Source organism: Bubalus kerabau, chromosome 7 (assembly GCF_029407905.1).
Source record: "Bubalus kerabau isolate K-KA32 ecotype Philippines breed swamp buffalo chromosome 7, PCC_UOA_SB_1v2, whole genome shotgun sequence".
Taxonomy (NCBI): domain Eukaryota; kingdom Metazoa; phylum Chordata; class Mammalia; order Artiodactyla; family Bovidae; genus Bubalus; species Bubalus kerabau.
Genome location: NC_073630.1, coordinates 28,323,114 through 28,349,998, shown reverse-complemented (window position 1 = coordinate 28,349,998; position 26,885 = coordinate 28,323,114). Strand labels below are relative to the sequence as shown.

Here is a 26,885-nt window from a genome sequence, read left to right as displayed (position 1 = left end):
TGTGTACAAAATATTTAGGATGAAAAATGTGGGCACTATATTAAAATTAGTTGATAGAGTGAGGTTCCAGGAGGCACCACGTTTTGTTTCGTTTTGTGTTGTTAAGTACAATTGTCATTATTTCTGTTTTTAAGTTTGGGTAAATCAGAGACAGCTGGAAATTTCATTCAACCAACCAGCTAACCAATCAGTAGCTCGATGAACTCTGTTGCAAAGATGTCTAACACTCTGTGTACTTTCCTATCTTGCACTCAATTAATAGTATTGAAGTTTAACTGAATGAAATAGAATCTGTGACTTAGCCACTTAGTAGCTCTGTGTCTCAGGGTAGTTCCTTTTGCCTCCCTAGGGCTGTAAGAGGTGACTACATTATGAGTTATAAAATTCTAAATCTTGGGACCCACGAATCATCAGAGTCAGAACATGGTCTTTATTTTCTTCAGGAACAAGTATCATTTTAAGGCAATAAAGGAAATAACCTACACATTTGCTGGACTGTACACTTGTTCCATTTATTAGTCCTTCACCAAGCGTGACCTTGAGGACAGATAAGTCCTCAAGAAACAATGGATTATTGGGTGTCTTGTAATTCATTTCTCTAGATCCCAACAACCTAGAGCAGCTCATCTGGCTTCTGCTTCTCTCCAGGGGTCACATGGTCTAGGTATTGCGTGGTTAGATGTTGCTGCTTGTGCACATGGTTCCTAAGGTTTTAATTAGTGTTATTTAATAGAAATACTAAGTAATGAATATGATGTGAGCTTATCTTTTTGAAAAAATTCCTGGGAAGCTGTTGGAATATAATGCTGGTATGATTATCATGATATGGCAAAAACTGAACACCACCTCCCTCCCCATGAGACCATAAATAAATAGAGGATTTTTAAAAGTGACATTTAAAATATGCATTTTTCTCATGTGTTTAATTTAGTCTTTATGATAAAGGGCTTCCCCATTAGCTCAGAGGTAAAGAATCAGCCTGCAGTGCAGGAGTTGTAGGAGATGCAGGTTCAATCCCCGGGTCAGGAAGATCCCCTGGAGGAGGGCATGGCAACCCACTCCAGTATTCTTGCCTGTAGAATCCCATGGACAGAGGAGCCTGGCAGGCTGTATAGTCCACGGGGTTGCAAAAAGTCAGACACGACTGAAGTGACTTAACCCAGATAAAGTAGGTGTGATTACCCCATTTTACAGGAGAGGAAAAATTGAGAGAGGTTGTTGCTCACTCATACATTTTTCAACACAAATTTGTCAAATACCTCCTCAGACACCATTCTAGGTTTGGGGAACAAGCACTAGGGGGTGATGTGGGAACAGGATTTTTGCATCCATAGAGTTACATTCTTGGGAGTAATTGTGGTCAGGTGATAACTAGCACTAAACAAGTAACAAGTGCACAAATACATAATTTTCGATACTGTTAAGTTTATGAAGACAGTACAAGATAATGGTAGACTGGCTGGGAGGTGAACATAAATGGGAGAAGCGGGGACCAGGGAGCACCTCTCTGAAAAGGTGACATTTGAGTTGGGATCCAGTTTGTCTGAGTGGAGTAACTAAGATTTTAACTTAGGATTCTCCTAGTGCTAGATACTTTAATAATAACCTTTCTTTTAATAACTCTTGGTTTAAATACTAAAATACTAAAAGGTCTATATTAATAACAGAAAAATTTTAAAAGTCTAAGTACCTATATCTTTTCTCCTCTTGAGATTGTTAGGGTCAAATTAAGAATGAATGGAATGTAAAATCTGTAAAGAGTTATGTACACTACAGCTTTCTTCTTATGTGTCCTTGCAGTCGGCATGAGATGCATGCTGAGAGAGTAAAAAAGAAAAGGAATGAAACATATATGCTGTATTTTGGTTGAAGAAATGAGGAGTATAGTGATGTAGCAGTAAATAAAACATGATCATATTTATTCTTTTTCTGCCCCCAATGTCTTGAGGAAATAATCTTCTGAAGATGAACATCAAAATCATCAAAAATTCACTGCCATGAAAATGATGGTTAATATTTTGGCATTTTTTTTCTAAGATTGTTTTATATGCATTTCTAAAGAAACTAACTTTAGATTTGAATATCGACTTTTCTTATTTTTTACTAACATTACATTATTAGTCTTACGTTATTTAAACTTCATGAAACATAATTTGTAATGGCCCCAGAATAGTTCATCATATGGCTACGCACTAATGTTTTTAACCATTCCCCTGTGTTGAACATATAACTTCATCCAATTTTTTTTTGCATCCTAAATAATACTGAAATGATCCTTACACATATTTCTATGTGTGTTTGCCTCATAATGTCCTTTGGATAGCTTTCTAGAGTGAAAGCACTGTCAAAAATAGGAAATTTCATTCAGAAAATTGCTGGGAAAATGTTGCTAGGTAGTTTCAGGCTGTCTTGCAAAGCCACGTTTGATGTCCTATTTCACCGCTTTGAGTAACTGACTTACAAGTGAAAGTTCTGACTTCCAAATGCAAGTCCCAGTGGGAGCCAATGGTCTAAACTTATCAAGTTTGATAGTTATTTGTCCAATATTCTGTTAATCAAAACTTATTTTCACCAAAATTTGAGTCCATGTCCAATGATAATTGATACTCACAGAATGCTGAGATGCTGAAAAACCTTAATCATCAAAAATGAAAAACTTATGTTCAGAAGACTTTTGTATTATGTATTTTTAAAATTATATGTTACTTTTATAGGATTGTATTTATAATTTTCTAAACCTTAAAAAATAACAGTTTTTTTTATGCTTGTATGTTGCTTTTTAGTTAATCATAATAGCCCAGTCCCTAAAGTCAGGTTTAACAACAGAGTTTATTACATAATATAACATAGTTTGTTCCTAGTTAATTAAGTAAATAGGAGGGTTAGGTGAGTCATACACTCATTCTGTGCTGTTTTACTTTCCTCAAATAAACTTTTCTCAATTTTATTTAAACCATTCTTTATTTATATTGAAATCTGTCAGAATAGCCATGAAGGCTGTCAGATGGCCTTAAGGGATTAGTAAATTATAATTTAGCTGAAAAATGACAATTTTAGCAGATCAGTGTTCCCCTCTGGAGGCTACAAAATATGCATCAACTACACCAAGAAGAGAGATGTTTATTTGAAACTTATCCAAACAATATAAAACCCCTAGGTGAACATCTTGAAGAAAAGGGATTTTCCACAGATTCTAACTTTCCTATTTCTCACTTTTAGATATTCAAGGAACATAGAATTAAATAGCCCATCTGGCTTTGTTGCCTGGGGTGGAAAGGAAAGGGAAAGAAAGAGACAGAGAAACTCAGTAAGAAAGAACTTGAATTTGGCTGAAACTTAAATCCAAGAAAGGGAAGAATAATGTACTTTAAATAAGGTATATTTGGAATAATCTGTGATTATAATAAAATTTAAGTAAATGCAATTGAAGTTTATATAAACAATGAAATAAATGCAAGCATAAATTACCCAGTATCACCTTCATTTTTATCCGTTTGTTTTAGGCATTGGTAAATGTATTCAATTTCACTCAGTGGGCTTACCTCTAAGTATAGCTATAGGAGAAATGATTTCCTTTAAAAGTTAATTTCATAGTCAAAATATCTCTTAAAGCTCAAGTTGAGCAGAAGCTCAGTTCTTATTAAGGTAGGACATGCCATGTGGTGGAATAACTACTGAAGTGGGATTTTGAGCTTTTCCACTTATTGATCTGGGACTTCAGAAAAGTCAGATCACATATCTGGACCCATTGTCTCCCTCTCATTAGAATGATAGTATCCGAACGCTAATTTATCTCTTAGGTCACTTCTACTACCTACCCCTTAAAAAATGAAAACCCTGAATTTTATAGGTAACAGATGTATCTTTTTCTCTATCATTATTCTGATTTTTCCCTCCTTCCCTCTATTTTTAAAATTTACAATTGTACATGTGTTTGATTGTTCTATTAGAAGTATAAAAAAATTAAACTTATGAATCATTTGGTCCTTAATTTCCAACTTACTAGAGAATGAAGATAGTCTTTTGTTTCTTTTGTGTTTTCACATAATGGCTGATTGTTTTTCTGTGCACAGAGGAATTCCTAGCTCTGTTTTTAACTGACTGGCCAATGTCTTTACACACTCCCCATGGAACATTGTAAATAAGATAAACAGATGCGTATGTTAGATCATGGAATCTCCATTGTTTAGTCTGTATGTGTGAGGCCTGAGGTTATGTATCCAGGTTCTAAATCTTTGAGAGGTCAGAATCATTATCCTCTGCTTCTTACAGTTATTCTATCAAGCTCAACAAACCACCCTTTTCTGAGTGCCCTTGTCGGCTGGGAGAACTAATCATGGTAAAAGTGAAAGTGTTAGTCACTCAGTCCTGTCTCTTTGCAACCCCACGAACTGTAGCCCACCAGGCTCCTCTGTCCTTGGGATTCTCCAGGCAAGAATACTGCAGTGGGTTGCCATGCCCTCCTCCAGGGGATCTTCCCAACCCAGGGGATTGAACCAGGGCCTCCCACATTACAGGTAGATTCTTTACCGTCTGAGCCACCAGGGAAGCCCAAATCATGGTGAAAGAAAAAAAAAAAAAAAAAAAGAAACGTTATAAACATGATCTCACTGGGCACTTAGTGCTGACAATATCAAGAACTGTTTTCCTTAAGAAAGCCCTTCTGTGGTGTGTGTGTTATTCCTTGGGGTCACTGAAGGACAGAACTGTGATTAACTACACTTGCCACTAGAGGGCAGTGCTGACCATTCACAGAGATAGTGAAGCCCTCGTGATGGCCTTTGGACTCTTAATTAAAAGTTCAGAGTTGGAAGAGTGTCTGAAGTTTCTTTGTACCATTGGTTGAGATTATATGGATGCTGAATTTTGTGTTATGTGCAGGCCCTATTAGATATAATTTGAACTTGGATGATGATTATATTCTATAATATTATTAAGGATTACTTCTCATTCCTGGATACAAATCAACTGTTTTAGAAACTTGAATAACTTCTTGCTTTGGAGGATTTCTCAATAGGCTCTAGATTCCCCTACTTTTTCCTTTTAAAAAATGTTACAATAAGCATCAATCCAGAAGTAAATGCAGGGTAAATGTACAGGGCATAGTGATGGTATTTGAGGTACTTTGATAAGTTTCTTGTACTCCCATGCAACCTGAAACTCCTTCACTTTTCTCATATGAAGACTTGTCATTCTATCTTTAGGCATTAGTTGTTTTGAACCAAATCACTTCCCTACAATTTCTCCTACTACAAATGTTTATTATCTGCATGTCATATGATAGGAACTGTGCCTTGATCTTAGGCTTCAAGAATTCACTTGTCTTAAATATTACCTGAAAGAGATGATGCTAGGGCATGGTTTTTAGCTTATATTTACTTGACAAAGGTCATTTGGCTTTTTGATTGTATCTTTATGACTATTTACCTCAATCAGCTTTCATTATAAGGGAATGAAGAACTAACTAACCTACTATAAATAAGTATTTCTTGTGTATGTTACTGCATTTAATGCTCATAACAGCTCATAACATAATATAATGTTTGTAACAAGCAAAAGTAGGGATTGCTTGTTACATCCATTTTATAGATGAGTAAATCGAGGTTTAGAGTTGAAATAACTTGCTCAGGATCACACAGCTTATACAAGAAGGGGCCAGGATTGGAATCCAGGTTTGCTTTTCTCCAAAGCCCATATCAGAACCTGGGAGAGAAGATATAAAACAGCAAGAACTGGTATTACAGAAAAATAAATGAGTTGATTTTTCTGCAACACCAAGTTTGAATTTTTTTCTAGATCTTTTGTTTAATATTTATGTCTTTATAGAAAAACTTTTAATCTCTCATCCCATTTTTCCTTATTAAAAGGAAAGCTTATTTTTTGCTTCTTTGTTCTATTAACTACATTTTCCAGACTGAAAAAGGGCTTCCCTAGTGGTGCAGTGATAAAGAATCCACCCACAATGAAGGAGACATGTGTTATATCCCTGGGGAGATCCCCTGGAGGAGGAAATGGCAACCCACTCCAGTATTCTTGCCTGGGAAATCCTGTGGACAGAGGAGCCGGGCAGGCTACATACAGGCCATAGGGTCACAAAAGAATCGACATGACCTGGTGACTAAACAACAACGGCAAAGCCCGTGTGTTTTCCTAAGTATTGAATTGCCTAACGTGGATCACGATCAAATTTCTGTCCCCAACTCCCTATCCCTCCCATTTCTCTACTCCATGCTGGGCAGGGGTTGATGATTTCTAATATTTACAATTCTAGCCTCCGATTATAATGAGAACATGTCCTGACCCCACTACATTTACTAATGTAATTTGGTGCTCACTAGAGAAGGTCTGGTGTTCGAGCATTGTAGTGCCCCGCCACGTCTTCTTCCAGTTATTGAAACTCTAAAAGCCAGAGGGCTCCAGCAGGCAGCTCAGGCCACTGTAATAAAATACAATACACTCAACAGTAAACAATAGAAATTTATTTCTCACAGTCTTGGAGACTGGGAACCAATTTGGTTTCCTGGTGAAGGCTCTCATCCTGACTTTCAGATGGCCACCTTCTAACTGTGACCGTATGTGGTGGAGCGTGAGAGGAAGCACCCTCTCTGATGTCTCTTCTTATAAAGGCACCAATACCAATACCAATGAGGGCCTCATTCTTACAACCTCATCTAAACCTAATTACTTTCCACAGCTCCCATCTCTGCACATCATTACATTAGGGGTTAGGACTTTACCATATGAACTGGGGGAGAGGATACAATTGAGTCCATAGCAACCCTGAATATTAAATGCCAGCTAAGTTACCTGCCAGGAGAAATATCAGCAACCTCAGATATGCAGATGATACCACTCTTATAGCAGGAAACTAAGAGGAACTGAAGAGCCTCTTGATGAAAGTGAAATAGGAGATTGAAAAAACTGGCTTAAAAGTCAACATTCAAAAAACTAAGATCATGGCATCTTGGTCCCATCACTTCATGGCAAATAGATGGGGAAATGATGGAAACAGTGACAGACTTTATTTTCTTGGGCTCCAATATCACTGCAGATGGTGACTGCAGCCATGAAATTAAAAGATGCTTGCTCCTTGGAAGAAAAGTTATGACCAACCTAGACAGCATATTAAAAAGCAGAGACATTACTTTGCTGACAAAGGTCCATCTAGTCAAAGCTATGATTTTTCCAGTAGTCATGTATGGATATAAGAGTCGGATCATAAAGAAAGCTGAGTGTCAAAGAATTGATGTTTTTGAACTGTGGTGTCGGAGAAGACTATTGAGAGTCCCTTGGACTGCAAGGAGATCAAACCAGTAAGTTCTAAAGGAAATCAGTCCTGAATATTCACTGGAAGGACTGATGCTAAAGCTGAAGCTCCAATACTTTGGTCACCTGATGCGAATAACTGACTCCTTAGAAAAGACCCTGATGCCAGGCAAGATTGAGGGCAGGAGGAGAAGGGGATGACAGAGGATGAGATGGTTGGATGGCATCAATGATGCGATGGACATGAGTTTGAGCAAGCTCTGGGAATTGGTGATGGACAGGGAAGCCTGGTGTGCTGCAGTACGTGGGGTGGCAAATAGTTGGACGTGACTGAGCAACTGAATTGAACTGATATTACCTTATTCAAAATATAAGGAGGAAAACTGGAAGGGGGAATGTTGGGCAAGCATTTTACTTTTGTGTTCATACTCTGTGATTTGGTGAAAATGATAGCCCATTATTATTTGGTAGACATGGAAGTGATGTATTAATTCTGCTCCAGTAGTGACTGAGTTTCGGAGAACAGTGCTGTTCATCCCCGTATGACTGACAACTCCATGTTAACTGGCACGTGTGCGCTGAGTGAGGCAGTGATGCTCTAGGGAGCAATATCTCTAAACCTGCCTTTCTGGGGGTGGTTTAGGGCTGTGAGGATGATGCACAGGCTTCCTGGAGTTCTCCATTTTCCATGTTTTAAAAAGTGGAAGCCAGGTTTATTGAGGTCTGATTTATACAGTAAAAGTCATGTCCTTAAATGTATAGTTTAGGTTTTGGTGAATATACACATTAATATATATTGTATCACTACCATAGTTAAAAATATAGAATATTTTTGTCATCCCCAAAGGTTCCTCATGCCCTTTTCTAGTCAGTCCCTTTCTTCCATATGTAGCCCTTAGTTAGTTAGTGTTAGTTGCTATTGACTGGAGCCCACTGGGCTCCTCTGTCCATGGAATTCTCCAGGCAAGAATACTGGAGCGGGTTGCCTTTCCCTTCTCCAGGGGCTCTTCCTGCCCCAGGGATTGAACCTGGGTTTCCTGCATTGGCAGGCAGATTCTTTACGACCTGAGCCACCAGGGAAGCCCTACAAAGCTCCTACATGCCACGAATCTAATTACTGTATATAGTTGTGCTGTTTCTGGAATATCGTCCTGAACAGAGTCCCGTAGTGTTTTGCCTTTTGGATCTGGCTTCTTTCTTGAGATTCCTCCATATTTTTGCATGTGTCAGTAATGTGCTTCTTTTTATCACTAAGTAATATTCCATATTTCATAGTTTTTTTTTCATTCACCAGTTAATGATATTTGAATTGTTTTCATATTTGCTTCTTTTGGCCTTTCCTGGTGGCTCAGATGGTAAAGAATCTGTCTTCAATGCAGGACACCTGGGTTCAATCCCTGAATCAGGAAGATCCCCTGAAGAAGAGAATGACTACCCTCTCTAATACTCTTGCCTGGAGCATTGCATGGACAGAGAAGCTAGGCAGGCTCGTACAGTCCATGGGGTTGCAAAGAGTCAGACACGATGGAGCAACTAACACTTGAGTCTTTTAAATAAAGTAGCTCTATTCCGTTAATGTTTTTGTCCCACCTCTAGATTCATATGTCGAAGTTCTAACTGCCCGCAGTGACTGTATTTGGAGATAAGGCTTGTGAGGAGGCAATAAAGGTTAAATAAGTTCATACAGGTGGTGTCCTTATATGAAAAATGGAGCTCCCAACCTTCTCCCCACCCGCTACCCACACTGAACACACCAGGAGAAGAGGTCAAGTGAGTACACAACAAAATGAGGGCTGCCAAGTCAGAAGAGGCCTAAGGATGAAATCTACTTTACCAGAAACTTGATCTTGGACTTCTCAGCTTCATGAACTGTGAGAAAGAAATTTTTTTTTTAATTTTTAAAAATTATTTATTTACTTGTGTGCATCTGGTCTTACTTGTGGCATGTGGGGTCTAGTTCTCTGACCGGAGATCTATACTGTGCCACCTGCATTGGGTGTGTGGAGTCTTAGCCTCTAGACAACCAGGGAAATCCCATATTTCTGTTTTTGTGGGCCTTCCAGTCTATGGTGTTACAGCCTAGGAAGACTAATACAATATCTGTGCACAAGTCTCTGTGTTTTGATATTATTTAGTCACTAAGTTGTGTCTGACTCTTTTGAGACCCCCTGAATTGGCAGGCAGATACTTTACCACTGAGCCACCTGGGAAGCCCTAAGTCTCTGTGTAGATATATGTTTTTATGTCTTTTCAGTAGATACCTAGGAGTGAGATTCTGGAGGTCACATGGTAAGTTAAGTATATTTAAGTTAATAAGAAACTTCCAGCCAGTTTTCCAAAGTGGCTGTAACATTTTGCATTTCCATCAATAGTGTGTGAGAATTTCACTTGATCGACGTAGAAGCCAATACTTGGTGTAGTTAGTCTTTTGAAATCTCAGTCATCCTAGAGAGTAGTGATAGCCTATTGTGGTTATAATAAATACTGATGTTGAGGATCTTTTTAGGGCTAGTTTCCCATCTTTATTTGGTGAAACATCGGTTGAAATACTCAGCACATCAAAGGAAACTATTAGCAAGGTGAAAAGACAGCCTTCAGAATGGGAGAGAATAATAGCAACAAAGCAACTGACAAACAACTAATCTCAAAAATATACAAGCAACTCCTACAGCTCAACTCCAGAAAAATAAATGACCCAATCAAAAAATGAGCCAAAGAACTAAATAGACATTTCTCCAAAGAAGACATACAGATGGCTAACAAACACATGAAAAGATGCTCAACATCACTCATTATCAGAGAAATGCAAATCAAAACCACTATGAGGTACCATTTCACACCAGTCAGAATGGCTGCGATCCAAATGTCTACAAGCAATAAATGCTGGAGAATGTGTGGAGAAAAGGGAACCCTCTTACACTGTTGGTGGGAATGCAAACTAGTACAGCCACTATGGAGAACAGTGTGGAGATTCCTTAAAAAACTGGAAATAGACCTGCCTTATGATCCAGCAATCCCACTGCTGGGCATACACACTGAGGAAACCAGAAGGGAAAGAGACACGTGTACCCCAATGTTCATCGCAGCACTGTTTATAATAGCCAGGACATGGAAGCAACCCAGGTGTCCATCAGCAGATGAATGGATAAGAAAGCTGAGGTACATATACACAATGGAGTATTACTCAGCCATTAAAAAGAATACATTTGAATCAGTTCTAATGAGGTGGATGAAACTGGAGCCTATTATACAGAGTGAAGTAAGCCAGAAAGAAAAACACCAATACAGTATACTAACGCATATATATGGAATTTAGAAAGATGGTAACAATAACCCTGTGTATGAGACAGCAAAAGAGACACTGATGTATAGAACGGTCTTATGGACTCTGTGGGAGAGGGAGAGGGTGGGAAGATTTGGGAGAATGGCATTGAAACATGTAAAATATCATGTATGAAACGAGTTGCCTGTCCAGGTTCGATGCACGATACTGGATGCTTGGGGCTGGTGCACTGGGACGATCCAGAGGGATGGAATGGGGAGGGACGAGGGAGAAGGGTTCAGGATGGGGAACACATGTATACCTGTGGGGGATTCATTTTGATATTTGGCAAAACTAATACAATTTTGTAAAGTTTAAAAATAAAATAAAATTATTAAAAAAAAAAAGAAATATTCAGCTCATTTTTAAAAGTTGAATTGTCTTACTATTGAGCCATAGTAGTTCAGTGTATTCTAGATATGTTATCAAATATCTGTTTTGCAAATATTTTCTCCCAGCTTGAGACTTCCCTTTTTCTTCTTGATAGTGTATTTTGAAGCACAGAAGTTTGAATAAATTCCAAAATAATTCTTTTATATTTACTTCTTTTAGTGTCCTAAGAAATCTTCACCTAATCCAAGTTCACAAAGAGTTTTTTTGCATGTGATTGACTTAGAAATTCTATAGTTTCAGATTTTACATTGTCTATGATAAATCTAAGGCTAATTTTTGTGTACAGTCAATACTCACTTTTTAAAATATGAATATCTCTTCATTTTTAAAGAGTGAAATGTAGAGCTAGGATTGTCCTTTCTTGCCACGTGGTGAATTGAGATTATTTTGATCATAGACCTGATGGAATTAAATTGAATATTGACTTGGAAAAATATTTCCTCTGAAGAAGAGAAGCGAAAAGAAAAGGAGAAAAGGAAAGATATAAACATCTGAATGCAGAGTTCCAAAGAATAGCAAGAAGAGATAAGAAAGCCTTCTTCAGCGATGAATGCAAAGAAATAGAGGAAAACAACAGAATGGGAAAGACTAGACATCTCTTCAAGAAAATCAGAGATACCAAAGGAACATTTCATGCAAAGATGAGCTCGATAAAGGACAGAAATGGTATGGACCTAACAGAAGCAGAAGATATTAAGAAGAGATGGCAAAAATACACAGAAGAACTGTACAAAAAAGATCTTCACGACCCAGATAATCACGATGGTGTGATCACTGACCTAGAGCCAGACATCCTGGAATGTGAAGTCAAATGGCCCTTAGAAAGCATCACTACGAACAAAGCTAGTGGAGGTGATGGAATTCCAGTTGAGCTATTCCAAATCCTGAAAGATGATGCTGTGAAAGTGCTGCACTCAATATGCCAGCAAATTTGGAAAACTCAGCAGTGGCCACAGGACTGGAAAAGGTCAGTTTTCATTCCAATCCCAGAGAAAGGCAATGCCAAAGAATGCTCAAACTACTGCACAATTGCACTCATCTCACCCACTAGTAAAGTAATGCTTAAAATTCTCCAAGCCAGGCTTCAGCAATATGTGAACCGTGAACTTCCTGATGTTCAAGCTGGTTTTAAAAAAGTCAGGGGAACCAGAGATCAAATTGCCAACATCTGCTGGATCATCAAAAAAGCAAGAGAGTTCCAGAAAAACATCTATGTCTGCTTTATTGACTATGCCAAAGCCTTTGACTGTGTGGATCACAGTAAACTGTGGAAAATTCTGAAAGAGATGGGAATACCAGACCACCTGATCTGCCTCTTGAGAAATTTGTATGCAGGTCAGGAAGCAACAGGTAGAACTGGACATGGAACAACAGACTGGTTCCAAATAGGAAAAGGAGTACATCAAGGCTGTATATTGTCACCCTGTTTATTTAGCTTATATGCAGAGTACATCATGAGAAACGCTGGACTGGAAGAAACACAAGCTGGAATCAAGATTCCCGGGAGAAATCTCAATAACCTCAGATATGCAGATGACACCACCCTTATGGCAGAAAGTGAAGAGGAACTCAAAAGCCTCTTGATGAAACTGAAAGTGGAGAGTGAAAAAGTTGGCTTAAAGCTCAACATTCAGAAAATGAAGATCATGGCATCCAGTCCCATCATTTCATGGGAAATAGATGGGGAAACAGTGGAAAGAGTGTCAGACTTAATTTTTCTGGGCTCCAAAATCACTGCAGATGGTGACTGCAGCCATGAAATTAAAAGATGCTTACTCCTTGGAAGGAAAGTTATGACCAACCTAGATAGCATATTCAAGAACAGAGACATTACTTTGCCAAATAAGGTCCGTCTAGTCAAGGCTATCGTTTTTCCTGTTGTCATGTATGGATGTGAGATTTGGACTGTGAAGAAGGCTGAGCGCCAAAGAATTGATGCTTTTGAACTGTGGTGGTGGAGAAGACTCTTGAGAGTCCCTTGGACTGCAAGGAGATCCAACCAGTCCATTCTGAAGGAGATCAGCCCTGGGATTTCTTTGGAAGGAATGATGCTAAAGCTGAAACTCCAGTACTTTGGCCACCTCATGCGAAGAGTTGACTCATTGGAAAAGACTCTGATGCTGGGAGGGATTGGGGGCAGGAGGAGAAGGGGACGACAGAGGATGAGATGGCTGGATGGCATCACTGACTCGATGGACGTGAGTCTGAGTGAACTCTGGGAGATGGTGATGGACAGGGAGGCCCGGCGTGCTGCGATTCATGGGGTCACAAAGAGTCGGACAAGACTGAGCAACTGATCTGATCTGATATCTATATTTACATCTATGTCTTTTCTAAACCCTGGACACTTTTCACACTTTATCATTTAGAAAAAAATAAACCTCAAAAAGGGCAAAGGCAGCTTGTAAGAAAAAGGTTGAGAAGGAATTTTATTCCAATGTACTTGTACTTCCAATGTTCCAATTCGTTCCAGAATCACTGAGATTTAGAACACTCTGTTATGGGTGAAAAGACTTTCTAGTAATCTAATGCAAAGTGCCAGGGAATGTGTCTCAGTTGAAGTCCCTTGAATTTGAGTAGTTTTAGTAGGACAGCATAAAAAATGACTTTCATTGAAAGTCACTCAGTTGTGTCCAGCTCTTTGTGACCCCATGGACTGTACAGTCCATAGAATTCTCCAGGCTGGAATAATGGAGTGGATAGCCATTCCCTTCTCCAGGGGATCTTCTCAACCCAGGGATTTAACCCAGGTCTCCCACACTGAATGCCTGATAAGTTATTAGACTCTGTAATACATGGTCAGATTGCTTCAATACACATAAAAATAAACTGTTAGATAAAAGACAAAAGACAGAGGAAACTTTTTCGATAGCTACTATGGCACTGGGAAAGATTTCTAATTGTGAGTTAAGTACTTAGAGTCAGGAGACAAAGGGCAGGAATAAATAAGTGCTTTTCTAAGTAAAGGATGATACTGGGGAGAGCCTCTAGCAATTGCTTGTGTTGGTTTTATTATTATTAGCATGTTAATAAATTGTCTGAATAATAGAATCTCCACTGAAATTAATATCACTGTTATGACTTAAGAGATGTCAGGTGCCTGGAAATAAACTTATGGATAAATCCTCAATTATGTGAATGTAAAAATACTGACAAATGAGATTGAATGTATATATAGAGGTAAGAGATATATTGAAAGGGAAAAAGTGTAGAACTGATGGCATCAAGGTATTGGTTATAAGCAACCTAGGACAAATTGTAGTCTGCTCCTCAAGGCACCAACCCAACAGCCTACCATGTGAAGAAAACTGGAAACAAATCAGACAACATCATCTTAGAGTTGTCTAAGAGCCGGAATAGTCTACATTCTCCAGGTCACCACTCCTCAGGCAAAATAGAGCTGGAAGTGTCCCAGCGAACAATAAGTAAAATGATCAAGGGGTTTCTGTATGAATATTGATTCAAGAAAATTAGGATGGTTTAGGCTGGAAACATGAAAGCAAAGAGGGAATGTGATCAAAGCCTTAAAGTTGTCAAGTCTTACAGCTAGGTGGAACACAGGCTTGCTCATAAAATCACAGAATATAGGACTAAAAGCCCCTGGTGGGTGACAGCCTGTATTATATAGCTTTTTAAACTATTGCTTTAGAGGTACAGCAGAGCAATTAGTGAGCACATTTTCTTTAATGGTGAATTAGGTCTGAATGAATGAGTAGTTTTGGGAACTATGATTATTGATGTTGGTAGAACCACAAAGCAAAAAATGTTTAAGTAATATTTCTAGCCTTTAAGAAATTAAATGTATTATTTCCCCCAGTAAAACCATAATGTGTATTCATTATACAGTAGAACTTAAAAAAATATGGATTAAAAATAAGTACCCATACTCTCACTGGCAAATACAAAGAAAGTGTAACACTTTAATCTATTTCTCCCATGCATATTTTTGTGTATCGTGTTCATACTTAAAGTCTCTTTTTATGGAATCATACTTTTTAATATATTTTTGTGCTCATAATATTAATTGTATAGACATACTCTAACTCACGTGATCAATCCGCTATTTCTATCTCTCAGCATATGGGAGTCTTGTCAAACCAAACTGAACTTTTCTAGTGATATTTAAACAGTGATGATTATTCAAAAATAATCCCTTAAAGGGATGAATAGGAGAGTGAAAAAGACATTAGTTTATTGCAAGGTGCCTTAAAAATCTACATTATGTCAATTATTAACTAAATAGCATATACCTAAGAGATTTGTGATATGATTTTTAATTTTATTCACATGCTACAGGATTACTAGAAACTCATTTTAAAGAAACATGGAATGCAGAGTAGCTTTTCTTTTGTCTTGTGTCAAAAATACAATCAATAACATGAGAAGAGTTCATAATACTTTTAATTAAAAGGAGATTTTCATGCTTTTAAAGATTAGGTAAAATTGCTCCTTAGTCTTCTTTTGACTGTGAATACCAGAGCTAGTGATACTTTTACTGAAAATTTGATTGAAAGCTGTCAGTATGATCGCTTCCATGTGGTTTGGGAGTTTCTTTTCTCTTAGGCATTATTTGAAGAAGGTAAAAGTGGAAAAATAAAAAGAAATTAACAGTCCAACAAATGCTTTTCTTTGAAGAAGTATGAAGATGAATAACACAGTACCTTTCTTCAGTATAATTAAAATAAATTAAGGAATCAAAATATACAAAAATGTAAGATTTTTATAATTTATAAGAGAAAGTCAGAGAAGAGAGAGAAACTAGAAAGCTTCATGGAGGAAGTAGGATTTCTGTTGCATGTTGAAGGATGGGTACAATCCATGCAGGTAAATAAAAAGATTGTAAGTCTTCTATTGGGAGGGCAGGGTAACCAAACCCATGGTGTCAATAATGCTATGACATACTAGGAGTATTAAAAAGATTACTTTGGCTGGAGTGGGGAAATCCATTCTGGAAGATATTGAAAAATGGAGATGCAAGATGGATGAAAGATTTTTGACTTTATCCCTATGTATAATGGGGCTCCTTGATGAGATATTTAATAGTAAGTTGACATAATAAATATGACATTTGTATGTCATATTAGATGTACAAATAGACATAATAGACATCCATCTAATTATGATGTGTAATGGACTGGAGTGAAGAGAGACTGAACACAACAATACTAGAAACGATACAGAGAGACGAGGAACTAGGGAGACAAGGTCATTACCCACGCAGATGAATGCAGTGTTACAGCTTGTATTTCCCCTGACTAGGTCCACCCAGGAACCATTCTATTAGGGGCATTGTTTGCCTTATCTAAGCTTTTCCAAACACCAGTAAAATCACTGGGAATTCTCACAGTATTGTAGTCTCAGAGTAGCCAAACTTCTTACATGGTGTCTGCCTTTTCTCATGTGAGTTTTCCAGGGGAACCAGGCAGAATCTGCAATTTTCTTATGACGTAGCCTCAAAAGTCAGAGGAGAGTGAAAAAGTTGACTTAAAGCTCAACATTCAGAAAACTAAGATCATGGCATCCGGTCCCATCACTTCATGGGAAATAGATGGGGAAACAGTGGAAACAGTGGCTGACTTTATTTTTTTGGGCTCCAAAATCACTGCAGATGATGATTGCAGCCATGAAATTAAAAGACGCTTACTCCTTGGAAGGAACGTTATAACCAACCTAGATAGCATATTAAAAAGCAGAGACATTACTTTGCCAACAAAGGTCCGTCTAGTCAAGGCTATGGTTTTTCCAGTGGTCATGTATGGATGTGAGAGTTGGACTGTGAAGAAAGTTGAGTGCCAAAGAATTGCTGCTTTTGAACTGTGGTGTTGGAGAAGACTCTTGAGAGTCCCTTGGACTGCATGGTGATCCAACTAGTCCATTCTAAAGGAGATCAGTCCTGGGTATTCATTGGAAGGACTCATGTTAAAGCTGAAACTGCAATACTTTGGCCACCTCATGCGAAGAGCTGACTCATTGGAAAAGACGCTGATGCTGGGAAAGATTGAGGAAAGGAGGAGAAAGGAATGACAGAGGATGAGATGGCTGGATGGCATCACTGACTCGATGGACATGAGTTTGAGTAAACTCCGGGAGTTGGTGATGGACAGGGAGGCCTGGTGTGCTGCGATTCATGGGGTCGCAAAGAGTTGGACATGACTGAGCGCCTGAACTGACTGAGCCTCAAAAATCATGGAGCATCCCTTGTATCATATTCCTTTAGTCAAAAGTGAGTCACAGGGCTAGCCAAGATTTAAAGGGGGCTTCTACACTGGATCATGGGCCCTGAAATTCAGCCAGAGACTCATCACCAGTTCCTTGAATAGAGTCTGGTCCATATGTCTTCCCTAGGCCTGATTCTGTACCAGTCAGTGATCAATAAGGGAAATGGAACCACGATGAGGGGTTATAGGACTAGGGGATTTATTGTAGGGAATAGACATCATGTAGTTCTGGCAGCTGGTGAATAAATTTCGATGAGGCTGCTGCCTCTCTGGTGGTGGTCTGAAGTTGTGGTTAGCTGTTATAAAGAAAAGCTGGACCCAAAGCAGAAGAGAATGAAAGGTTAGAACATGAGAGGATGGACATACCAGACCCATGAGGACAACTTCTGACTCTCATTTCCTCCAACCTTGACAATGCAGGTCCTTTCTAGAAGAAGCAGTGAGCCAGACTGAGAAGGAGGAGAGAGAGTAGGCGGTGGTAGAGCTGTGCGTCCTATTTCTGCCCTCCCCAGCAAGATGAGATAGCAGATTAGTGGTGGTGTTCACAGTCTCCAGGGACACCTGGTGCCCACTCAACCTTCAGAGCTTCACATCTGCAGCTTTACCTCAGCCCTTCAGATCTCACGCACAGTTCTCTTTTGGCCATGTCTACACCAGAAACACACAGTCAAGGGATTCTGGGAAATGTAATTCTAACTCAGTTTTGTTGACATTAGTACAGACCTCTGTAAAGTTCTGTGCTGTGTGCTCAGTCGTGTCCAACTCTTTGAGACCCATGTAGCCCACCAGGCTCCTCTGTCCATGGAATTCTCCAGGCAAGAATACTGGAGTGGGTTGCCGTTTCCTTATCCAGGGGATCTTCCCGACCCAGGGATCGAACCCAAGTCCCCTGTGTCTCCTGCACTGGCAGACAGGTTCTTTACCACTAGCACCACTTGGGAAGCCCCCCGTAAAGTTCTTCCATCCTCCAATAATACAAAACACTTCCTATAGCCTGTGTGAATGTCTGCATTTCACAGCCGGGGTGGATTTTTGAGACATAAATGGATTTTGGCAAGAAAAGAAAAGCCTTCTGTGGAGATATTATTAATACACAGTTACCTGGGAGAGTCTCTATTAGTTAGATATTTACTGATCTTTCTTTTTTTTTCTTTTACAGCAACTGGTATGACACACTTCTGCATAGAGTGCCTCTTCAGGTAACTGATCTATTTCTGCTTTTATGTAAGTTTAGATGAAAGATATTTTTAAAGAACATTGCCATGGTGAGAGCTATACTAATTGTGTTCTGGCTTAGAATGTTTCCTTCTCCCGGGGAATAAGAAAAGCGAATGGCAAAAATGAAATTTTAAAGTCATGTGGAGAATTGAAATAATGGTGACATTCTGAAATTCTAGGCATGATTCAATACTTTTTTAGTCTTTAAAACATTTCCAAACTTCTAATGTAAAAAATAATTAGAGAATATATGTCAAATGGATATATGTGACATATAAAGGTTACCACGGGTGAAAGTCATCCTGTCCAAATGCAATTTAACCATCCTTCCTAAAGGCCATTAAAGTTATTTTCCTTTTGTGTGATTTTAAGAGTATTTGAACTATACTTTACACATCAGATTCTTTTTTCTTCAGCCTGGAATCTTTAAAAGATTAAAACTTAGGAAGATTATTTTAATCAGCATATAGCCAATGCAATGCATTTACTAAGCATCTTTGAACCGTGAATAAACCCAGTTCAAGAAGATCTTTATGGATATTGTGGGTAGGGAACACTTTTGGTTAAAGTTTGGCAAGGTTAATATAGGGAAGGAAAGTGAGGTTCTTCAGTTATTTATTTCCTGTCTCTCCATCTTTATATTTAATGATTTAATGAATTGCACAGAGTCAGACACGACTGAAGCGGCTTAGCAGCAGCAGCAGCAGTCCAAAATAGAAAAAAAAAATCCATACTAACGTAAAATGTCTCTTGGCTTTTGATATGACATAGTGATACGTGGATAATTACTTAGAAATAGTAAAATAATTTTCAGCTCTTTGAGGTAGGCTCCTCCATAATCAAAACACCCAATTCTTTGCTCACTTGAGTAGATCCCTCCTTAACCAGAAAGGTTTCTGTCAGATTCAAAACCAAAATGGAAAGTATGAGAGGATGATCAAATATTCATTTCTATCTGGCAGACACTTAAAATTGACCCTCTTCTAGGCCTTAATCATTTTTTCCATTCCACATGTTAGTCTTTGGCATCTCAACCCTCTGCTATCTAAAAGCAAGGCACATTCCTCCCTTTCCCAGAGTACAAGAATGCTTTGCTACAGAAATAAAAAGCAAGTATGTACTTTCCAAGGCTTAGATCCTCTTCCCTACACTTGTCAAAACCTTGAGCTGGGATGCCAGTTTGACTTCAGGCCACAAGAGAAGTTGGGCCAGGTACTGCCCCAGGAAGTAGGTTAGCATGCGTTGTCAGGAAGGGCGTGTGTGGCCTGATGCTGACACAGGTGGGCCCCAGATGGCCTCTTTCTTCATCACTGGAGCTGCATCTTAACTCTTCCCACCCAATGTAAAGTCCAGCTGGGGCCTTGATCTTATTCTGCATGCCTGTGAAAATATATTATTTATCTTGAAACTATGTAGGTTCTTTTTAGGTTGAAAATTATTTTTGGCTACTGGTTGCAGATTTCCTTTTTTCAGTGTTGAACCTAAATTTTGCATCCAATTCTAAAATAATCAGATTACAGCTTTATAAAATGGGGATTCTTTTTGAAAAAGTGTAAGCTCAACATGGAAATTCCACTGGTTTTGCTCCTTATAGTCTAGTTTAACTCCAGAACTTAGTTGAAGTTCCAGAAGTTAGAATAGGTATGAATTAGCAGCAGAACATTTGGCATCAGACTTCACTTTGATACTAACTGATTTAGTGAATACTAATGTTTAGAAGTGATTTGATCAGCCTTGTTGATCGTGAAGTATCTATTTGGGTGTTTCTCACAAGGAAAGTAGCAGTTGGAGTGATTCTGCTGCTGCTAAGTCGCTTCAGTCGTGTCCGACTCTGTGCGACCCTATAAATGGTAGCCCACCAGGCTCCCCTGTCCCTGGGATTCTCCAGGCAAGAACACTGGAGTGGGTTGCCATTTCCTTCTCCAATGCATGAAACTGAAAAGTGAGAGTGAAGTCGCTCAATCGTGTCTGACTCTTAGCGACCCCATGGACTGCAGCCTACCAGGCTCCTCTGTCCATGGGATTTTCCAGACAAGAGTACTGGAGTGGGGTGCCATTGCCTTCCCATCACAAAATAAGTGAAGTTAAAGTGTTAGTGGCTCAGCCGTGTCCAACTCTTTGCGACCCCATGGACTGTAGCCCACCAGATGCTTCTGTCTATGGGATTTTCCAGGCAAGAATACTGGAATGGGTTGCCATATCCTTCTCCAGGGGATCTTCCTGACACACGGATCAAACCCAGGTCTCCCACATTACAGGCAGATTCTTTACCATCTGAGCTACCAGGGAAGCCCATCACAAAATAACTGGGGTGATATTTGTAAGAGAGTTTAAGATCCAATAGTATAAAATGATAATTGTGTATTAATCAGATTATATCATCTCCAAAAAAGGGGCCATAATTTAGCAGAATGGGTAGTAACCCAAGGGAGTCAGGGTGAAATAAACTTCTCTCAATGGCTAAAATAAAGGTGAAATTCACTAACCAGCGGTGGAAACAGGATAGTTTCTGAGTGCTCACCTGCTGATCTTTGGTCCTTATTGGGCCTCTGATACCAGTACTGGCTCACATTTGTCTCTGTGTGTGTGTACATGCACCTCCTTTGAGTAGTCCCAAGAAGAAAGCCAAAGCAAGGATAGATTTGGCATTAGGTAAATCAATCCTGAACATTCATTGGAAGGACTGATGCTGAAGCTGAAACTCCAATACTTTGGCTGCCTGATGTGAAGAAAGAACAGACTCATTTGAAAAGACCCTGATGCTGGGAAAGATTGAAGGTGGGAGGAGAAGGGGATGACAGAGGATGAGATGGTTGGATGGCATCACCAATCAATGGACATGAGTTGGAGTAAACTCCAGGAATTGGTGATAGACAAGGAGGCCTAGCACGCTGCAGTCCATGGGGTCGCAAAGAGCTGGACACGACTGAGTGAACTGAACTGAGTAGCTTGGTGGTAAAGGATCCGCATGCTAATGCAGGAGACATGGGTTTGATTCCTGGGTCAGGAAGACCCGCTGTTGGCTTTTTGTGTTAAAGTTTGCTATGGACAGAGGAGGCTGGTAGGCCACAGCCCATGGGGTTGCAGAGTCAGATGTGACTGAGAGACTAACACTTTCACTTTTTGCTATGTGTATGTTAGTGAGGGAGTTGGTAACTGGAAATGGATCTTCCAAGTAGGGGAAGAAAGAAGTGGTCCATAAAGACTTACAGGAGGAAATGATTCTTGAGTTAAATCTTGAAATATTGTGAGGATTAGATTTGGTTAATATGGAAAGGAAGAATATTTTAGGTTGAGGAAATGGCTTGTAAATGAATAAACACATAAAGTGTGTAGAAAGGTGAGTGAGAGTGACCATTTGGGCAACAGCAAATAGGTAGGGAAAGGGTTTGATGTAATGGGATATAAAGTAGACAGAAGTCAGATGATGAACACCCATGAGTGGTGTGCTTCAGCAATTTGAATTTCATCCTGAAACAAATGGGGAACCATTTAAGCAGAAGTACATAGTCATACCTTGATGTCACTTTGGTAGCAGTATGGAAGATTGATTAGAGAGTGTCAAGTTGAAATTAGATAAGTCATAATAGTTTATGTAGGAAATTTATAAGGCAACAATATTCTCCTGCTGCTGCTGCTAAGTCACGTCAGTCATGTCCGATTCTGTGTGACCCCATAGACGGTACCCAACAGGCTCCACCGTCCCTGGGATTCTCTAGGCAAGAACACTGAAGCGGGTTGCCATTTCCTTCTCCAGTGCATGAAAGTGAAAAATGAAAGTGAAGTCGCTCAGTCATGTCTGACTCTTAGCGACCCCATGGACTGCAGCCTACCAGGCTCCTCCATCCATGGGATTCTCCAGGCAAGAGTACTGGAGTGGGTTGCCATTGCCTTCTCCGAATATTCTCCTAAACTGATGCAAAAAAATTCTTATAAAAATTTCAGTAAATACTGGAATAGTTAATTTTTTGTGTTTTGTTTTATATCAAAGCAATGTTTTGGTTTCCAATAATAGTAAATACTATCTATATTCCCAATTCATTTTCATGTGTGTTAGAAATTAGTAAATGTCCTAATAGTTATGAAATTAATATTTCTCTTCTAATTAAAAATGTGTTCGAAGCAATGTCAAAATATAAATGTATTTCTAAATGCAATGGGGGCTTACACAAACATTTTGACAACCAATAGAAGAACAGTGCAAAAATGATGGAATGCCTGGACGGTACATAACATTAGTCACTATCTGCTTGGCTCACGTATATGTTACTTCTTATCTTGTGAAACCAGCGTTATGTTCAACACCAGCATATGTTTCTCATATGCTTTTTTATTGTTGAGTTTGTTTCCTGAATAATACATATAGTCCTTAACACAGAATGTATTTAAAATATGGCAAATGGGTCATCACCATAGCAATTACAAACAAATTCTGCTAAAGGACCACAAAATATAACGTTAAGAGATATAGAATAAAGATCCTTTCACCAAATGAGGACCCCATTTCCCTTAAATTTTTCTTCCTATCTATTTTGTGATATTTTCTACTGTTTTTGAAGATCGAGATTTCAGCTTAGCATTTTCCCGAAGATTTGTAGGAGACTATAAAAGACTCTAAATAGAAAATGTTTGCTTTGCTACACACTTTTTCTGAACTATTAAAAGCACACAGGCAAAAATAAATAAATAAATAAAAAATAAAAGCACACAGGCATACCAGGGAAAAGCGGGCCTCTGTGGAACTTTTTTTTTTTTACATGAAACCAGTCTTTAAGTGGGGCTATATCAAAATCACATGGTTCCAGTCATCATGGAAATACTTTTGTAATTGCTTCCTGGAGGAGCTGTAGAGACATTGATAGTCATACACACACTCACACACACACACGTGTCAAGGTTTTCCAAATTTGGCCTCTTTTGGAACACCAAAGGCCAAATCCATTAACCATGGGTAAAACAGAAATCTCTAAACAGTAAAAGAGCTCTGAAACTTAGCTAATGGCTTCCTAATTTTAAGCTATAGCAAAGTTCAAATTTGTCTGAACTTTAACTCATTTTTAGGTAAACAATTTTTAGAAAAATCTTATAAAAAGACTATCTTTGTGGAAGAAAGGGATGAAGTAACAGAAGAGAAAGGGGGCAAAAATAGGAGGGGCTAGAGAGTAAGTAAAGAGAGGAGGTGGGCTGCTCTCCAGCAAAGGTCTTAAGTTTCAAACTGGAGTTTATCTAACCCTGGTTGAAGGATCCAGCAAAGGGAGATTTCAAACCAGAGGTAGCTTGTTGGTAGAAGGAAGCCATCAAAATGTTCTATCGGGCAGAATTTGATATTCTCAATGAAAGAACTGCCCTTTAAACTCTTCCTCAGTTTCTTTTGTCATTTGGTAAACATTTCTCCACCTGAGTCTACACATTAAAACACAAATAGCTGAGCCACACAATGGCATCTTGCCAATATATTTTATGAATTTCTTTGCACTTATTTTGATTTATGAATCCACTATTATATGTTTTAGGGTTTTAAAAATGATATGTTTCAGGTTCCCAATTTCTTTTAAAACTGAGTTTTGTGACATAATGTCACCAGTGCTTCCTTGTATGTGACTTTAAAATCTTATAAATGTCATATCCTTAACTTAGTATGTGATATAGATTGTGGGGAATTATGGGTTAGTCTCCTCAAGGCAGGTACTTTCCTTTATAGTTTTTCTTCCAGGCCTTTTTCTTGATTTGAAAACTTTATTATGCTTAACTATCCAGAGGAGGCTATGTCCTAGTAAATACCTCTATACTCTGCAAAGCTGCATAAAGTTGTTTTGTAGTTAAGGGAATACTTTTATTAACTTACAGAAGTGAGGTAACCATGATGGTTTGTTCCTTCTGCACATCACTAATCTGATGGCACTTATTATTCTAATACATTTTACCATGCTTCAGAGACTTTTAACAGTCTTATCTCATTAGATTTACTGAGGCAAAGAAATCAGTGTCTCCTGCATGGCAGGCAGATTCTTTACCATCTGAGCCATGAGGGAAGCCCAGAGTGCTTAAGCAATCGCTTTGTTAATACAGACCCAAAGATCCTCTCAGAGAGAGAACCCACCCAGGCCATCTGGAGCCCACTGAAGTTTCCTTCCCACTCTGGGGGATTTTCCTATGCAGTAAATTAGATTCGAGATCAGTACATCTCTTTCCTTCAGTTCTCTATTTGGCCTTTCCTCACTCTTGAAAATAAATTCTTTGAGATACATGTGAAGACCTTCACAGTACTTTGGCAGCTGAGGCAACTCAGCTCAGTCTTGTCCAACTCTTTGTGACCCCATGGACTATACAGTCCATGGAATTCTCTAGGCCAAAATACTGGAGTGGGTAGCCTTTCCCTTCTCCAGGGGATCTTCCCAACCCAGGGATCGAACCCAGGTCTCCCGCATTGTAGGCAGGTTCTTTATCAGCTGAGCCACAAGGAAAGCCCAAGACTAATGTAAATTCAGTGATTTCCTAGGTTTTATAGCTAGTAAGTGGCATGCTTGGGCTTAGACCTATGGTCAAAGAGAATTCTATCCTGTTGAAATTGCTAGAAGCCAATTTACCTTTCCTTTAACCTTGAATGTCCATTTTGATGGCCACCAACATTCAAATCTGCAAGACTAATAAAAAGTTAGTCTCTCTTTCTTCTCTGTCCATATCATTTTACATAATGTGACTCAAATATTTCTTTACAGGCTTCCCACTTCTTTTTGCAGCCTATTCATAAAAATGAGTATGTAGGAAAATGATAAGACTTTGGGCATAATTGTGTCTATATTTAGTATATCTATTGTGTGATAACTGAATTGCTTGTTTAAAATATGGTGCTTATAGGGACCCCTCCTTGGTGCCCCTTCCTCTGAGAGAAATATTCTTCTGATTCACATATCAGTGATGGCCATGTGACTAGTTTTAAAAAATGAAATCTGAGCAGAATGGACACAGCCCGTATCTGAGCAGAGATTTCAGAGCCACTGCATGGCACTGACATTGTTCTTTTCCTGTTGAAGTATATTTCACAAGTCAGAGCCACTCTTTCTGCCTGGATATGGGAGTAAATACTTGGGGCCACAGATTCCTCATGGCCAACATGCTGCATGTGTGAGAAACCTCTGCTGAAAATCACTGAGGTTTGGAGGTCGGTAATCAGAACATAATGTAGCAAATTCTGACTAACAACATACATGGCATGTCAGTAGGACTATTAGTTGCACACACAATGGAGGTGACGTATTTCCTGTGGGTAATTTTGATACACATATATTTCTAAATTAATTGGAATTTGTTAGACCAGATATTGTACCAACAGCTAAAGCTATTCTTTTAATTGCTATTTGCTAACGTGGAGGGATTGGGGGCAGGAGAAAAAGGGGACGACAGAGGATGAGATGGCTGGATGGCATCACCGACTCGATGGATGTGAGTTTGAGTGAACATCTGGGAGATGGTGATGGACAGGGAGGCCTGACGTGCTGCAATTCATGGGGTCGCAGAGTCAGACACGACTGAGTGACTGAACTGAACTGAACTGAACTTGAACGAATAAAGGACCATGATCTGCTATTTTAATAATAATGTTATATGTTGACTATCATTAAAGCTGATAAAGCACTTTCATATATAGTACTATCTTATATTCACAACAGTTCTGTGTAATAGGTATCTCCATTTTCTAGAGGGATCATTGCTCAGATTTAGAGAAATGTAGCAGATATTCTCCAGAGAAGGCAATGGCACCCCACTCCAGTACTCTTGCCTGGAAAATCCCATGGACAGAGGATCCTGGTGGGCTGCAGTCCATGGGGTTGCCAAGAGTCGGACACGACTGAGCGACTTCACTTTCACTTTTCACTTTCATGCATTGGAGAAGGAAATGGCAACCCACTCCGGTACTCTTGCCTGGAGAATCCCAGGGATGGGGGAGCCTGGTTGGCTTCCATCTATGGGATTGCACAGAGTCGGACACTAATGAAGTGACTTAGCAGCAGCAGCAGCAGCAGATATTCTCAAAATCCTGCATTAGTAAATGCAGAAAAGGAATTTAAAAAAAGTCTCCAAATCAATGCTTCCCCCTTGCTCATTGTTTCACAGTTATCATCGTGTGTGACTTTCTTGTATGATTTGTTTTCTCTGTGATATTTTCTACAATTATTTAAGTGTGCAGGTAGAATTTTATAAACTCTGTAGCTAAAACCACTTTATATTGACATAAATGGGAAATTTCTGAGATTAAATTTTTTTTTCTGCATGAAAACAGACGGTAATGGGGTCATAGAAGAGAAGTGAATTATATTCCTTAGAAGTTGTCTATAATACAATTATTACACTACCCTGGACACTTAGAAATTTGGAAATATTAATATTTTGTCTTAGCTGTGGGGACCGAAGTCACAATGGTGAAATTGAGCAGGACTGAAACATGTATCCTGTGTGAGTCACTAAAG

The 26,885-nt window shown here is 39.0% G+C and overlaps 1 protein-coding gene across 39 annotated transcripts in view; it reads left to right on the top strand.

Annotated features, from left to right (window-relative positions):
• The window catches only part of DKK2 (dickkopf WNT signaling pathway inhibitor 2), a 583,019-nt gene that overhangs the window by 319,658 nt on the left and 236,476 nt on the right, over positions 1 to 26,885 (top strand). For 34 of the 39 annotated variants that reach the window (XR_008716848.1, XR_008716834.1, XR_008716811.1 and 31 more), the window contains one exon: positions 18,359 to 18,398. The exons of 1 other annotated variant lie outside the window; for it this stretch is intronic. The gene's annotated coding sequence lies outside the window, so the exon portion shown is untranslated. Of the gene's footprint in view, positions 1 to 18,358; positions 18,399 to 22,096; positions 22,983 to 26,885 lie in introns of those variants that run through there. 4 more of the 39 variants (XR_008716825.1, XR_008716839.1, XR_008716821.1 and 1 more) reach the window with 3 other exon arrangements.